Genomic DNA, 16,975 nt, shown 5'->3' on the forward strand with positions numbered 1-16,975 from the left:
TCTAACAAGCATACCGAAGACATTGAGAACTGAACAGACCACTTTCCAGGTCCCAGACTGAACCACTGGGGACATTCATGGGATGGATCCAAATAACAGTACAAAGACTTTGAAAACTTTGAAAACTGAACTTGAAGAGAATCACAACTCGTAGAAAGTGAGTCAGAATTTGAAACCTGAACTTAAATTAATCACAACAATTACTTGCAAAAATAAAAATTTCATTATTTTTCATAGGTTTATACAAGGCCCAGAATCTCATAATAAAATGTCCAGGATATGATTTATATGCTTGATATATGAAGAACCATGAAAATCTCATTTGCATAGGAAAAGACAATTAATAAACTCTAAAGCCAAGATGATAGAGATGTTAAAATTATGAGACAAAGACTTCACACACTTATTATAGCAATGCTCCAACAAGTAAGGCCAAAAACTCATTAAGATAATGGGAAGAAGGTAAGTTTCAGTAAAGAAATAGAAGAAAAGAACCAAATGGAAATTTCAGAAATGAAAAATGTAATTACAAAAAAAAAAAAATCACTGGGTTACTCTACAGCAGAATGGAGACGAGAGAAGATAGAATCACTGAAATTGAAGATTATCTATAGAAATTATACTATGTGTATACTAGATAAATAATTTTAAAATATGGGCAAATCCTAAGACATTGTGGGATAATATAAAAAATCCTAAAGTTAGGGTTATTAGAATTCCAGAAGAGGAGGAAAAAAAGTGTAGTGCTGAAAAATATTTGAAGACACATGGCTGAGAACTTTCCAAATTTGACAAAAGACCTCAAATTCAAGAAGCTTAGTGAAACTCAACTCGGGGCAGGGGGAGAAAAGATAGAAATTCAAGCTCAGAAAATCAAACTGCTAAAAACTAAGAAAAAGAATAAAATCTAGAAAGCAATGATATTACATATAGGAAACCAATAATGCAAATGACTTCAGTTTCCAAAGGAGAAACCATGGAGACAAGAAGGAAGTGCCACAACATAATTAAAGTGCCTTGGGGAGGTGGGGGAGACACATCAATCCAGAATTCTGTGTTCAGTAAAAATATCCTTCATTAATGAAAGTGAAATAAAGACATCCTAGATGGAGGAAAATTTAGAGAAATTGATGTCAGCAGCATTTGCTCATAGACATCAGCATGGGTTCCTGCTCCCAAGTACCTGAATCAGATATGAACAGAGAAAGCCACCCTGAAATATTTATGCACCTTTGCATGTCCCCCTTGCTCATGGACCCTAAATGCCTGGGGTCTTCTTTGAAATTCCATTTGTACAAACCCAAGCAGATTTTTTGGAGAGGAGTTTCCTCTTCTTCCCAGGAAGTAGTTCACTATCATTGATAGTGCCAATGGACCCAAGGTCCTACTTGTGACAGCTAGATTGGCTGCAACTTCTGACTGCTGGTGGTTGGAATGTTATTCATTGTGCAGGGATAAAGAGCTCTCTGTGGCACCAAGCAGTTCTAGTGTAGAAAATGGCACAGAAGAGACTAGAGCCAGTGACTGAGAGGGCAGAATGCAGTAGCCACTTTGTGGCTTCTGTTACTCAGTGTAAATAGCAACCTCATTGGATTGAAGATACACGTGCAGAAAAAGTGCTGGTGTAAGCATGCACCCCATTCACAGAGTCCCAGCTTCTCTTCTTAAGCTTGCTCATGCTCAATATGCAAGCCCCAGGCCGGCTTTGCTACTGAATAGAAGTCTGGCCAGTGGGGCAGCTCTCAGATCTACCAAGACCATAGACCCCCAGGGTCTAAAGAGGTCATCCCACCAGCCTCCCACCTGCCTTGAGGCAAACAGTAGCACTTTTAGTTTCCAAAGTTACCAAAAAAAAAAAAAAAGGTGGCCTGGGGCACCTGGGTGGCTCAGTCGTTAAGCGTCTGCCTTCGGCTCAGGTCATGATCCTGGGGTCCTGGAATTGAGCCCCACATTGGGCTCCCTGCTGAGCAGGGAGCCTGCTTCTCCCTCTCCCTCTGCCTGCTGCTCCCCCTGCTTGTACTCTCTCTCTCTCTGTCAAATAAAAAAATAAAAAAATAAAAAAATCTTTAAAAAAAAAAGTGACCTATAACTATTTAAAGAGGTAGAGGGAGGATCAATTCTTCATTGATTTGTAAAGGAAACTACAGGAAGATGACAAACCTGGGTCTAAAAACGCACATAACCACCTAACTGAAGGCTCTGATTTTCATCAGTATAGTGGCTCAGAGTCTCCTTCAAGCCTAGGACTTCTACTGATTCTAGTTTTCTTAATCTCTGAGAAGCTTATTCTGCTGTATATGCCTCTTTGCAAATGTCAGCCAGGCTTCAGTGCAGAAAGACCCACCCAACAGAATGGGTCACATTGCTCCTTGTTGTCCATTTTGAAGCACAACACCACTGATGCGGGAGACAAGGCCTACATGTAGATAAAACTCAAAATTGGAACAGCTGTCAAGGGCCAGTCAGCATGGGATTGAAGTCCATGCTGGGGCTTCCAAGGAGGCTCTCCATCCCCTAGGGTACAGTGGGACCCTGCAGGGTATAGGCCAAAGTGGGCTTGGCTCCCTCAGAGCCCCTAACATGCACATGTGAGTCAGCTGTCATTAGCCCTTACCTTCAAGCTGATCTTCATATACATATGGAAAAGAAAGTGAACTAGAATAACCAAAGTAATATTGAAAACAATGAAAAAGTTTGAGGGTCACATTCCTTGGACCCAAGAATTACTGTAAAACTGCCTTAAGACAGTGTCATATTGGCAAAAGAATGGTGTCAGAGTAAAGAGTTCAGATATAGACCCACACAAGCATGGTCAATTGATTGTTGACAAAAGGGTAAAACTAAGTCATTCAACAAAAGGATTGTCATTCAACAAATGATCCTGGGACAATTGGACATCTAGATAGAGGGGGAAAAATGAATCTACAAACAGACTTCACAACATATGTGGAAATAAAAATAAAATGGATCTTACACCTGAATGTAAAACCTTGATCTGTGAAGCTGCTAGAAGAAAACATAGGAGAAAATCTTTGGGACCTTGGGTTAGGTAGAGAAGTCTTAGATATGAGATCAAAAGCAAATCTATAAAATAAAAATGGAAAAATTTGTCCTCATCAAAATTAGAAATATAGGCTCTCTGAAAGACAGTGCTTTGAGAATAAGGAGACAAGCTACAACCAGGAGAAAATATTTGCGAAACACATGTCTGACAAAGGGCTTGTTTCCAGAGTATATAAATGACACTCAAAACTCAAGAAAACAAACAACCTGATTTAAAAATGGGCAAGAGATTTGAACAGACACTTCAACAGTGAAGATATGTGGATATTGAATAAGCACATGGAAAGATGATCAGTATCATTGGTCAATGGGAAAACAAACTTCAAGCCATGAGGATAAGAACTGGCAATACTAAGTGCTAGCAAGGACGTAGAGCAGCTGGGATACTCGTACATTGAAGGTGAGAACGTAAAATACTGCAACTACTTTGGAAGATAGTTTCCCGCTTTCTTGTAACAAAGTTAAAAATGCACTCATCATATGTCTTATTCATAAGTATTTACCAAAGAGAAATGAAAACATATGTTCACACCAAAACCTTTACACAAATATTTATAGCATCTTCATTCACAATTACCAAAAACTGGAAACAACTCGGATGTCCTCCAACAACTGAACAGATAAACAAGGGCTGATACATCCTTACAAAGAATATTTCTCAGTAATAAAAGTGAGCAAAGTGCTTATCTAAGTAACAACATGGTTGAATATTAAATATATTATGCTGACTAAAAAGACCACTTACTACATAGGATTCTATTATATGACATCTTCAAAAGAGAAGCAATAGGAACACAAAGCAGTTCAGTGATTTACAGGTACAAAAGGTGGACTGACTGCAAAGGAGACAGAACATGTAGGGGGATGAGGAAATTGTTTCACATTTAGTTTTGGTGGTAGTTTCATACCTGTATGTGTTTGTCAGAGCTCAATGAAGTCTACACTGAAGAGGGTGAATTTGTACATATGTAAATCATGCCTCACTAAACTTGTCTACACAAATTTTTTTAAAACCTGCTTCAACTGAAGTTGAATCAAACTTTTTTTTTTTTAAAGATTTTATTTATTTGAGAGACAGAGAGCGAGAGCATAGGTGAGAGGGAGAGGGAGAGAGAATCTGAAGCAGACTCCACACTGAGCATAGGGCCCAACATGGGGCTGGATCCCACAACTGGGACCTGAGCTGAAACCAAGAGTCGGAGGCTTAACCGATTGAGCCCGCCAAGCGCTCCTGAATCAAACTTCTTAAACACTGAGTTGAACTGAGATAACTATTACTGTAATAGGCATTCACAATAATGTAGCAATACTAAGCCCACGGGTGTCATTTTTGGCAAAGAAAAAAGCTCATTGGGCAGCGAGAAGCAGGAAGTTGTACATCGTTTACCTCTAAGCACTGTCTTCCAGAACAGCCCAGTAATCTATAAGAACGCATTAACCATGTAATAAGGGAGTCAATTAGGTGGAGAAATGTTCACTACACACCAGATATTTGCCTTGCTTTATGAAAATTTTAATGCTGTCATGAAGTTATTTTGTCTCATACTGAAGTTCCTCAGTTGTCAACAGGAGAGAGCCTGGCTGGATTTAAAGTTGGAACACATTTTCTTCCTGTCTTAAAGCCAGGCATAAGACTGACTGCTTTTGCTCTCAAAAAAGTATAACTTCCAGCAAAGCTTGGTATAGTTGTCTGATGTATTGAAGTTTTGAATACATTGAATCTGAAACACCAGCATTATTTCTTTTTATGATTTACTTTGAACATACAGAGCCAGAATCCAGCTATGGATTCAGCAAATTGTCTCTTAAAATGCCTCATCATTTTCTTGTCTTAATGAAGCTTATAAAGTCAAGGCTCTTAGAAATTATTTCAAAGAAAATATCCAAATCCAATCTCTGCAGGATGAATTCAGGCAATATTTTCCTGATGTCGCTCCTGAAAATGCCATTTAGAAGGTTATGACGAAGGCTTTTCTTACTAATGTTGAGTCATTTCCAGATTTTAAGAGGGATTTTAGAATTTAAATTTGATGTAGCTGTCAAAAAGAATATATGGAATGTCACTTTGGATATTTTGGGGGCAAAATACCTCTCTGTCACAAGAGAAGAGGATTTGAGTGTCATCTATTTTCATCAGCACATATTTGCAAAGTTGTACTTTTTTTCCTGTACTTTTGCCTCTGAAAGTGAAGTAGCACAGTAGGCTCGGTGGTAGTTGTTAGTGCCATGGCTAGATATTCTGGTTCTTTGTTTTTCAGCATATGATAGGATTAACACTTTCTGCCTCCCTTTTGCTTGCGTGTGGGGTGTGTGAATAGTTTTGGCTAGTTATGAGGGGAAAAGACGCATGACACTTGCAGGTTGAACATTTAACACCAAAGTGAGACACCCCAGAACTCTCTTTCCAACTGCTTTGGCCCCCAGCTGTATTCATTTCCTAGGGCTACTGTAACAAATTACCGTAAGTTAGGGAACAATAGGAATTTACTCCCTCACAGTTCAGGAGGCCAGAAGTACAAAATCAAGGTGTCTGCAGGGTTGGTTCTTTCTGGAAGCTCTAAGGGAGAAACCATCCTATGCATCTCTCTTAGCTTCTGGTGATTGTGGTCAGTCCTTGGCATTCCTGGCCTTGTAGACACAGTACTCCAATTTCTGCCTTCATCCTCATATCACCTTCTCTGTGTTTGTATGTCTACTTCTCTTCTCTCTCTTTTATTTTTTTATTTTTATTTTTATTTTTTTTTAAAGATTTTATTTATTTGACAGAGAGAGCACAAGCAGAGGGAGAGAGAGGGAGAAGCAGGCTCCCTGCCGAGTGAGGAGCCCAATGCGGGACTCGATCCCAGGGTCCTGGGACCATGACCCGGGCCGAAGGCAGCCGCTTAACCGACTGAGCCACCCAGGTGTCCCGCTCTCTTTTTTAAAGATTTTATATATTTGAGAGAGAGCGAAGGCAAGAGAGATCATAGAGGCAGAGGGAGAAGCAGACTCCCCACTGAGCAGAAAGCCCGATGCAAGGCTCAATCCCAGGACTCTGAGATCCTGATCTGAGCTGAAGGCAGACCTTTAACTGAATGAGCCACCTAGGTGCCCTTCCACTTCTCTTCTTATAAGAACAGCAGTCATTGGGTTTACGACCCACCATAAATCCAGGATGATTTTTATCTTGATATCCTTAACTAATTACATCTGCCAAGATCCTATTTCCAAATATGGTCACAGTCTGAGGTTCCAGGTGGACATGGAATTTTGGGGGACACTATTCAACTAACTGTACCAGCGAAGGTCCAGATACTTGATGCTCCATCAACCCAGGATCCAGGGTGAAGATAGCATGGAGCAGAGCCTAAGCCAACCTATAATGGACCTATAGCATAAATGAGAAACAAACCTGTGACAGCAGGTCATTGAGATTTCAGGGGTATAGTTTATCACCATAGCATCCCCAGGTACATACAGGTCTGATGTTGAAAGTGACCCTTTTAGTGTTCAACTCTCCATCTTTCCTGGTGTGAAAATGTCTGTTGGAAGCAAACAAACTCAGTGATCATTTTAACATCAAATGATTAAGGTAAAAATGCTTTTTTTGGGGAATAATATATATATTCTTTTTTATTCTAAAATCACCCTTACTTTGATATTTTTGTCACAGTGCTGAATTTATTTTGGCTTTTAAGCTTAAACCTTACTTTAAAGTAAGTTATCTGGGTTAAAAAAAAGATGACCAGTACTAGTTTGTAGAGGATAATGTTTTCACATTTGGAAAGTTAAAAAGTACTTTGGGTAAATGAATTTGTTTTTCAAAGGTCAATCTATCATTTTAATAAAATGTCAATCAAAATCCATGTATTTCTTTTAATGTAAAAAAATGACACAGAAGTTCATTAAAAAAATAGTCACAACAGTTCATTCTTTTAACTGATTTCTTTTGAGTTTAATATACAAATGTCATATTTATTATTTTTGAGCCTGTCCCTCATATTGGTCTGTAGTTTTCTGAGTTTTCTTTTTTCTTTTTTTTTTTTTAAATATTTTATTTATTTATTTGACAGAGAGAGAGTGAGAGCACAAGCCAGGAGACAGAGGGAGAAGCAGGTTCCTCGCTGAGCGGGGAGCCCGACATGGGACTCGATCCCAGGACCCTGGGATCATGACCTGAGCCGAAGGCAGCCGCTTAACCAACTGAGCCACTCAGGCGCCCCTCTGAGTTTTCTTTTTAGGATTTTGATTTTGCTTTCCTCATTGAATAAATGAGGATATTTGGATATTTTTTTTTTCCCAGTGCCCTGAAACAGTTTCAATATCATAGGAAATGCATTTAAATGCATTTTTTGGTGTTATTTGTTTTTAAGTTTGATGGACATATTTCATACCTCATCTGAGTATGATCATTATCATAGGTGGTGTTGTTTAACATATTTCTCAATTTATATATTATTGATCTACTTGTATTTCTTTATGTAAGCCAATATTGGTAATATAGTGTTTTGCTTGAAAATAGAGCTTTTCAGTAAGATTTTAACATGATCATAAGTTTCTATATATGTACATTATTTTAATATGTATATAATGTTACAGTATTATGATTATAACTAAACATTTTCTTCATATGCTACATTCCTTCTCTTACTCCTAATGATGTAAATTCTTGTTTTTAACTATTTCTTAGTTTTTAATTTTATTATGACTTTTTTTCCTAAACCTCATCCACTGTTCTTTGTTTTATCCTTCAGATATGTATGTATATGTTTGTGTATATAGATAGATACAGATATATGGTGTCACTCTGACTTTGGTTATGCTTCTGGCTTTCTCCTGGGGTCCCTTTTTCCACACACTCACTAGGTCAATTCTCTGTATCCAAGGACTTGAAGGTTGGGAAACCTTCCTTTCAATTTCTGTTTTATTTCCACTGAATTTTTGCAATTTTCTAACATTTTCTGCTTCCTTGTGCTGATAAAATTTACTCACTAGAATGGGCTATGGGTGAAGGGGACAAGAGAGGCTGAATTACACTGCTCTAAATCAGAGCGCCCTCTCCTTTATTTTGAATGATTACTTCGTGTTTCTCATGGTCCCAGCCAACTGCATGGTGCATAGTAAGCCCTTAAGGAAATAAGTATTGATGGATTTTTAGCAGGTTGAGAACAATCACTTCGTACAAGAGTGAATCCATTAGAATATTGCGATAAGCCCTGAAATTTATTTTTTATTTTTTTATTTTAATTTTTAATTGTTATGTTAATCACCATACATTACATCATTAGTTTTTGATGTAGTGTTCCATGATTCATTGTTTGTGCATAACACCCAGTGCTCCATGCAGAACGTGCCCTCTTTAATACCCATCACCAGGCTAACCCATCCTCCCACCCCCCTCCCCTCTAGAACCCTCAGTTTGTTTTTCAGAGTCCATCATCTCTCATGGTTCATCTCTCCCTCCGATTTCCCCCCCTTCATTCTTCCCCTCCTGCTATCTTCTTCTTCTTCTTTTTTTTCTTAACATATATTGCATTATTTGTTTCAGAGGTACAGATCTGATTCAATAGTCTTGCACAATTCACAGCACTCATGTACCCTCCCCAGTGTCTATCACCCAGCCACCCCATCCCTCCCACCCCACCCCCCACTCTAGCAACCCTCAGTTTGTTTCCTGAGATAAAGAATTCCTCATGTCAGTGAGGTCATATGATACATGTCTTTCTCTGTTTGACTTATTTCACTCAGCATAATACCCTCCAGTTCCATCCACATCATTGCAAATGGCAAGATCTTATTCCTTTTGATGGCTGCATAATATTCCATTGTATATATATATACCACCTCTTCTTAATCTATTCATCTGTCGATGGACATCTTGATAAGCCCTGAAATTTAAAGATTAATTTGATAGTTTAATTTTTTCTCTCATATAGCAAATATTCATGAGACAGACCTCATTTCAGCCCATATATGGAGCACAGAATAATACAATGGCATGGTTCCTGTCATTGAGGTTTTTGTTTTTGTTTTTTAAGTAGGCTCCATGCCCAGGGTGGAGGCCAGTGTGGGCCTTGAACTCAACACCTTGAGATCAACACCTGAGCTGAGATCAAGAGTCAGACGCCCAACCAACAGAGCCACCCAGGCACCCCTCAGTGAAGTTCTTATAAGCTTTTAAGTCTCTTCTTTGCATTCAGCTCCTGATGCTATCCTTGTTAACATAATAAATACTATTGTACATCCCTGTACTTCACAATTATAAATACCTTGATAATTTCCAAGGCACTCTCTCTGATATTGGTATCTCCTTTGGTCACACAACTAGATGTGATGATAAGGGATCTAAATTTACGGTAGCCACAAGGACCAAATGTGTTATCATCTCTCTCTCTCTTCAATCAAAATTGAAAGCACCAGAGATGTAATTAATTTGGGAAATTTACTGAGCGTGCAGAGCTTTGAATACAGTTTATTTATCAGGCAGCCACATTTACACCCTAAACTCAAAGAGCTCTGAATGCATGCCAACATCAATTATATGTGGTAAGGTGTATATACAGTTTATCAATTGCTTAGATCCTCAGCTAACATAAATCCTATGGAGAAAGGAGGATGAAACTCTGGGAGAACAGTAAAAGATGCTGTCCTTCTGGAAAAAAGAAAATTCAGTATACCCAATGGTTGTTATCATAGATGAATCAGACCAAAAGTTAGAACAGTGAAAGGGACAAAATGTGGAGAAAATATAAAAACTGGAAAAAAAAAAGTGAAAATTCACACACCCATTCAGCTTTGTGCATTCCTGGGTGATTGGCATTTAGTGATAATCCAGATGGCCAGCTAAGATGTTCCCCTGTCACCAGGCTTTTGGTGTCCTGTAAACAGTGGCCTACAAGCCATTTTGCAGCACAGTTAAGTTAAAGCTGAACTATTCCTAACTGCCAGCATAATCAAGTAATATTTGCCACTAGGCATAAAATGAAGTGGTGTCCTTGAGGATTTTTTATTCAGTCACTGTGGTTTCTTAAAAAATGCAAAATGAATTGCTGAGAAGATGCTAAATTTATTTGCAACTCTAAAAACTTATCACTCTCTACAGAGGGATGATGAAAAGATTAACCACCAGTTATCTGAGAAGTTGGAATACCGGGGCTTTAGGCAACAAGGAAACTTCCTTTGAATCCAGAGGGATAACTTATAATTCATCTGAAGGAGCTCAATGCCTAATTGGAAAAAAAAAAAAAAAGAAAAGAATTAATAATGTGGAATAAGGCATAATATGAAGGACTAGGGAATGTTATAATCATCACCCATTCTGCTATGTGGGAAATACGGAGTAATGTAGTCCGATTGTGTAGAGCATAGATTTAAAAGAGAACCCTCATAAATGAAATGAAAGAGCCATTTATTCCTTATCACCTCTTGACAAGTGATTTCTGAATCCCCACTCTAATGCTTTGTTATCAATGAATAATAAAGAGATTTAAAATAAATCAATGTTGGGGCACCTGGGTGGCTCAGTCATTAAGCGTCTGCCTTCAGCTCAGCTCATGATCCCAGGGTCCTGGGATCGAGTCCCGCATCGGGCTCCCTGCTCGGCGGGAAGCCTGCTTCTCCCTCTCCCACTCCCCCTGCTTGTGCTCTCTCTCTCGCTGTGTCTCTCTCTGTCAAATAAATAAATAAAATCTTTAAAAAAATAAATAAATAAAATAAATCAATGTTGGGCACCTGGGTGGCTCAGTCGGTTAAGTGTTGGACTCTTGATCTCAGCTCAGGTCTTGATCTCAGGGTCATGAGTTCGAACTCTGAGTTGGGCTCCATGCCCAACTTCAAGTTGGGCATAGAGCCTACTTAAACGTAAATGAATAAATAAATAAGGTAAAATAAATCAATGTCTGTTCTGAATCTACACAGGAATTAAGACATGTCTACATTCCAAATATGCACAATCTTTTCATAGTGCCAAAAATAAACATGAGACCTGAGGTTATTAATCAAGTATTATGTGCCAGGTACTGTTCTAAACAATTTATATGGATCTCATCTAATCACTCCCATAAAATCCACTATACACCTTCTCAGGTCCATTAGGATTCGGCATCTCTTAGTGCTTCTTCTTGTGCACAATCAGTATAAACAAGTGAATGGTCAACATTGCTCTACTGCTTTTTTCTCAGGTGCTTCCCATACACTATTCTGTTTAGTCTTTACAATAAGCCTGTGTGGAATGCACCATTTTTTCCGATGATGAAACTGGGCTCAGACAGATGGAGTAACTTGTCTGTGGCCTCCCAGCACAAAACTGGTAAACATAGGATTCAAACTCGAGCAGTCTGTCTCCAGAACTGGTACTCTTGAGACTGTATACTGAGTTGCTTGCATGCTGCCAAGGAGGTTTATTGCCAGTATTCAGTCTCAGAATTATCCACTATGAGATCAAAGTGAGACAAGCATAATGCTTGGCATAATAACTCCATTGAGCTCAGAATCAGTCACAGAATCATTTAAACAGCAGCCTATTCTCACACCCCAGCTGCTTAACTGTCCCTGAGGTTCCAAATGTCTACTCTCTAACAGAAGTGATATTTCACAGGATGGTGTGTATTTAGCTGAGCTTTTAAAGAAACTTCAGCTGGCTTATCCGAAGGGCCAAAATAGCACTGCGTTTTAAAACAGAAAATATTAACACATTTCACTAGCATGAATATAACTGCAATTCTATTGTGTGATTATGCTTTCAAAAAGTGTTATTATTAGTTAGCCATCTCAAAAGTGACAGAAAGACCTGGCAACAAAGGTAAAGAGATAAATTATTATTCTTAATAAATTATCTGGGCAAATCCTCTGGAGGGGAAAAGGCAGCAAACCTGGAGCTTGTACTTTGACGTGTCTTCCTCATTTCTCCTCATTGTGTCTTTTTTTTTGTTTAAGATTTTATTTATTTATTTGACAGAGAGAGCACAAGCAAGGAGGGGAGCAGGCAGAGGGAAGGGAGAAGGAAGCTTCCTTGCTGAGTAGGGAAGCCAGTGCGGGGCTTGATCCCAGGACCCCGGGATCATGACCTGAGCCAAAGGCAGAGGCCCAACCTACTGAGCCACCCAGGCGCCCCTCATTATGTCTTTAGTACAACCCTCCATGAGGACCAAAGATCAATTTCATGGTTCAAAAACTTGGAAACAATACCTCCCAAACATGTATGCTCTATTGAGCAGTACTATATGGAAGCACCTCACTTTATCCAACATTACATTATGGAAAGACAACATAAAACCAAAACGAATTTGGGGGATTGTTTTGTATTTGTGTGTGTGTGTGTGTGTGTGTGTATGTGTGTAGTGAACATTATTCTATATAATTAAATACAGATCTTCTATGTGAATAACCTTTGTCCATGTTTTTAGAGTTGTCCTATTTTGTTATTGGTCTATAGGAAATCTTCATTTTATGTATATTTATTCTTTGCATATATCAGCAATTTTGTTATCAATGTGTTGTATACTCTCTGTATTTTTCAGAGTGTCTTTTCTGTAGAGACTTTAATTTTTATGTAATGAAATTTGTTCTTTTGTGGTTTCTCAGGGTTTTGTTTTGTGTAAGGATTCCACTCCCCAAGATTATCTAAATAGCTTTTTTATTTGTTTCTCATAATTTATCTGTGTCAGGCAGGATGGATCAGTGATACTGTAGTAAAAAACCATCTATAGATTTGAAGAGCTTTACACAACAAAATGTTTTGCTCGTGTTACATGTCCAGTACAGGTCAGGAAGGGATCTCTGTTCATCACAAGATGACGAAGGTTTCAACTCCACTAATACTATGTCCCTCATTTCCATAAGGCTTATTCTTAAAATAATTGAAGCTGTAATCTGTTTCATTGTCACAAAACACCCACAATCCTCTTCTCCTTACCCTGCTTAAATGGGTATTTTTTTAAGTTTTTACTAATAGAATTTGTTATTTTATACATACAAATTTTTATTTAGCCTGTTTTTCCTCTTTCACTGCTATCAACACCAAAATGCTTAGGTCTCTGAGGGCACAGAATATTTTGTTTGGTGTGTGTGTGTATTTTCCACTGGTGCGTTGTGAGTCTCTAGAACAGGGCCTGGCACACAGAATGTGCCCAGTAAATATTTTTAGAATTATTTAATGAAATGTCATAAATCAATAAGAGAAAAAGGTAGACAACCCTAATAGAAAAATTACTGATAAAAGTTTGAGCAGGAAATTCACAAAGAAGGAAATCCAAATGACTAATAAACTGAAAAAGATGCTTTGCTTCTTTTTTTGATCAAATTCTAACTTAAGCCACAATGAGATAATTTTACATATACACAGATTAAAATTTAAGACTTTGATAATGTGGATGATGGCAAGAATGTATAACAACAGAGATCCTCATATACTTCTGGAGGGAGTATAAATTGGTCCAAGTACTTTGAAAATAGTTTGGCATGGCCTACGAAAGTTGAATATATGAATATGTCACTTTTGGGAATATAACAAAATGTTACACATGTGCATAGATGTTATTACAAAAATGTTCATAGCACTGTTCATAAAACAAATTTAAAAATGAAAGCAATCCAAATGTTCTTCAGTAGTTATTGGCTAAAAAGTACTGACAAGTCTATAGAGTGGATTATTATCTCAGTGAAAAAGAACAAGTCACAGGGACACACAGACATCAACAGAATTGAAACCTGCAAATACATTGTTGAATGAAAGAAATTACAGAAGAATCATATACAATATGATTCCATATATACCAAGTTCAAAAAGAAGCAGAACCAACAATATATTGCTTGTAGTTGTAATCATAGGTGGTAAAATATTTTCTATAAAATAAGGAAATAAATTATATCCATCAATTTATTAGTTACTCTTAGTGGGGAGACAATGAGATGTTAGCAGGAGAGGAAGTCTAAGGAATTAGCAATGTTCTTAATTAGGGTGCTGCTTACCTGAGTATTCACCTATAGTTATTCTTAAACTGTTCATGTATATTTCATACATTCTCTTTATATTTTAAAGAAGTTATTCTCATTAAATTTCCAGCACTTTGTTCATACTGCTCTATTTTTCTCTTAGCATCGCATAATCCCAGATGCTCAGAGAGCCAAGGTCAGAGGAGCTGTTTTCCAGTCCTTTAATTAGTTACTTGCTAAATTCCCCATGTTTGGCTCTTGCTTCTCTTTCCTGCTGCCTTTTATCTTTTGTTATTCCAGGATTTGGTGAGTGGAAAACTTGCCTTTTCATCTGTCACATGTCAGGCATGCATTGGGTCTTAGTTTCTTCATCATATCATTTTATTTTCTATAAATTCCTTATAATTTTGGCATGTGGACAGGAATTTCCTCAATTTCCTAGTACTGCAATGTTAAAATTTTTTTCTTTTGGAATTTTTGGAGTTTGGATTATTCTTTTGGATTATTTCTTTTGGATTTTGAGGAAGAAGGGAGGTAATGATTATTCTCAGATATCTTGACTCAGAAGCCTCTTATTGTGGATATTTTAAGACATTTTAGAAAATCTTTACTTTCATTCTAAAGTAATCTTTAACAAGCAATTTTATATTTAGATTTTTCTAGCAGCCCAAAACAATCCATTGGGAACTCTGTTTAGCAGTTAATGATATTTTAATGAGCTGTGGAAATTTTAACTCTGAATACACATTATAATTACCTAGGAAAGTTTTAAAAATACTAGTGACCAGGTGGCTCAGTTGGCTAATTGTCTGCCTTTGGCTCAGGTCATGATCTCAGGGTCCTGGGATCGAGTCCCACATCGGGCTCCCTGCTCAGCGGGGTGTCTGCTTCTCCCTTTCCCTCTGCCCTTCTCCCTGCTTGTGCTCTCATGCTCTCTCTCTGTCAAATAAATAAATAAAATCTTTAAAAAATATATTAGTGACCAGAGTCCAACCCACACCAATTAAATTGGAATTTTTATAGGCAGAGCCCTGGAATATCTATTTAAAAAAGCAAAAGAAAAATTATTTAATGTACACTAGGATTGAAAATCACTATTCTAGTGGGTGAGATAAAAGCATAAATAAAAATTTATGCAACAAGAAATTATAAGACAAAATACCTTTAGGTCAGTATTTAGAGTTGGCAGAGGTGAATGTTAATACTTATGCCAACACCAGTCATGCCAACACTTCAGTCATAAGTCAGTGACCCATTTTTCCATCCTGTATTTCCAGGGGAGAACCAATTTCTCCTGTTTCCACTCTCTTGGACATGTAAGGTTTCTCTGTCCTCATAGGGCTTTGGTTATTTGAAGGGAATCTCTGCTATGCATATTGATTAGATGAAGATATTACCCATATTTTTACTCTAAGATTTATTTTCTGGAGATTAGCTGTTACTCTTATTTGGGCAAAATTCTTATAATTTCCTTAGCTCTGACTTACGCATGTAAATTTCTCCATTTTAAAATTTACAAACAGCTTATGCCCCTGAAACCCCATTGATATGGGTCTTTCTTGAAACTCCTAATACAGAAATGAAAACAGACTGAATTATTCTTATAGATTACTGATGGTCATTTCAGCTTTCCACCGACTCCTTCTATTCTTTTTTTTTGTCCCCTTTTGCTTCCAGCCTCTATGGTAAGCCTTAATGCCCTTCCCAGGAAGAGCTAGGATTTGCCTTATTAAACTGTAGTCAGCCTTTAAACCCAGCTCATAACTCATCTCTTCTGGTCCACCTGATGCTTTGGGCTGAGATCCCTAGATCCATGCTTAGTACCACCCCTACCCTCTGACTTATCATTCACTTTGATTTTTCTGGTTTTGACTTTCTACACCAAAGAGTGACTGTCCCCCAGACTCATCCCTCAAGATTTTTCTACATTTTTTAGACTCTGGCCTTCTAGGTTCCAGTGTGTGACCTTGGCTGGCCATAGCAATGTTCTAGGTTCCAGTGTATGACCTTGGCTGGCCATAGCAATGTTCTAACAAGACCTTCTCTGGCCCACCCCTAGGCATGCATCCTGTTCTCTGAAAAAGGAGACGCTGTATGGAAGCCCTAGGAATGTCTTACTTAAGCCTAGAAACATCCCTTTCCACTAGCCATTTCCCCATTATTCTCCATTCTTTTTTTTTTTTTTTTTTTAGTTTTTTGAGTATAGTTGACACACAATGTTACATTACTTCTAGGTGTACAACAGAGTGATTCAACATCTCTATACATTTATATATTATGCTATGCTCACCACACCTTAACTACCATCTGTCACCATGCAATGTTATTACAAAACCATTGACTCTGTTCTCTATGCTGTGCTTTTTATTCCTGTGATGTATTCATTCCATAACTTGGGGCCTCTATCCCCCACAAAAATATGGAACGCTTCGTGAATTTGTGTGTCATCCTTGGACAGGGACCATGCTAATCTTCTTTATATTGTTTTGATATTCGTATATGTGCTGCCAAAGAGAACACCAATATTCCCCATTCTTAAAAGAATGAACACTTTTCATACACCTTGTCTTTACCATATTTGCCTGTTTTATGAGCACCGCACATGTTAAATGTTTAGTAAACATGTATCAAATAATGTGACTGAGTGAGTGAATGAATGAATGATTTGTGGTAAGTGTCCAATCTATGTTGCCTCCATAAAAATACGCTTCGGAGTACCAAGGTAAAAATGGCATAATCTTTTCCTTGGAGTAAAAGTAGAATAATAAGTAGTAAAATAGTGAAAACAGAAAAGAAAATACGTGAGCCCCAATATCCCAGGCCTCTATGTGCTTGTGGCTAAGATATAAGACCATAGTTCTTTTTCATATGCTAATTATGATGGTACAAGATAACTTTTCTTTGGTGTGCTCAATCTCTCCTCCTCCTCCTCATGCAGCTGCCCTCTGCTGGTGACATCTACTACTCTTCACTCTTCTCTACTATAAGAAGAGGGAGCACT

The 16,975-nt window shown here is 37.9% G+C and overlaps 1 non-coding gene across 1 annotated transcript; it reads right to left on the reverse strand.

Moving 5' to 3' along the window:
- Positions 1–16,387: 16,387 nt before the first annotated feature.
- On the reverse strand, positions 16,388–16,494 carry LOC123326836. The gene has a single exon (XR_006541366.1). It is a non-coding gene; the product is annotated as a U6 spliceosomal RNA (small nuclear RNA).
- Positions 16,495–16,975: the final 481 nt, after the last annotated feature.

The sequence above is a fragment of the Neomonachus schauinslandi genome, chromosome 15 (genome assembly GCF_002201575.2).
Source record: "Neomonachus schauinslandi chromosome 15, ASM220157v2, whole genome shotgun sequence".
Classification (NCBI taxonomy): Eukaryota; Metazoa; Chordata; class Mammalia; order Carnivora; family Phocidae; genus Neomonachus; species Neomonachus schauinslandi.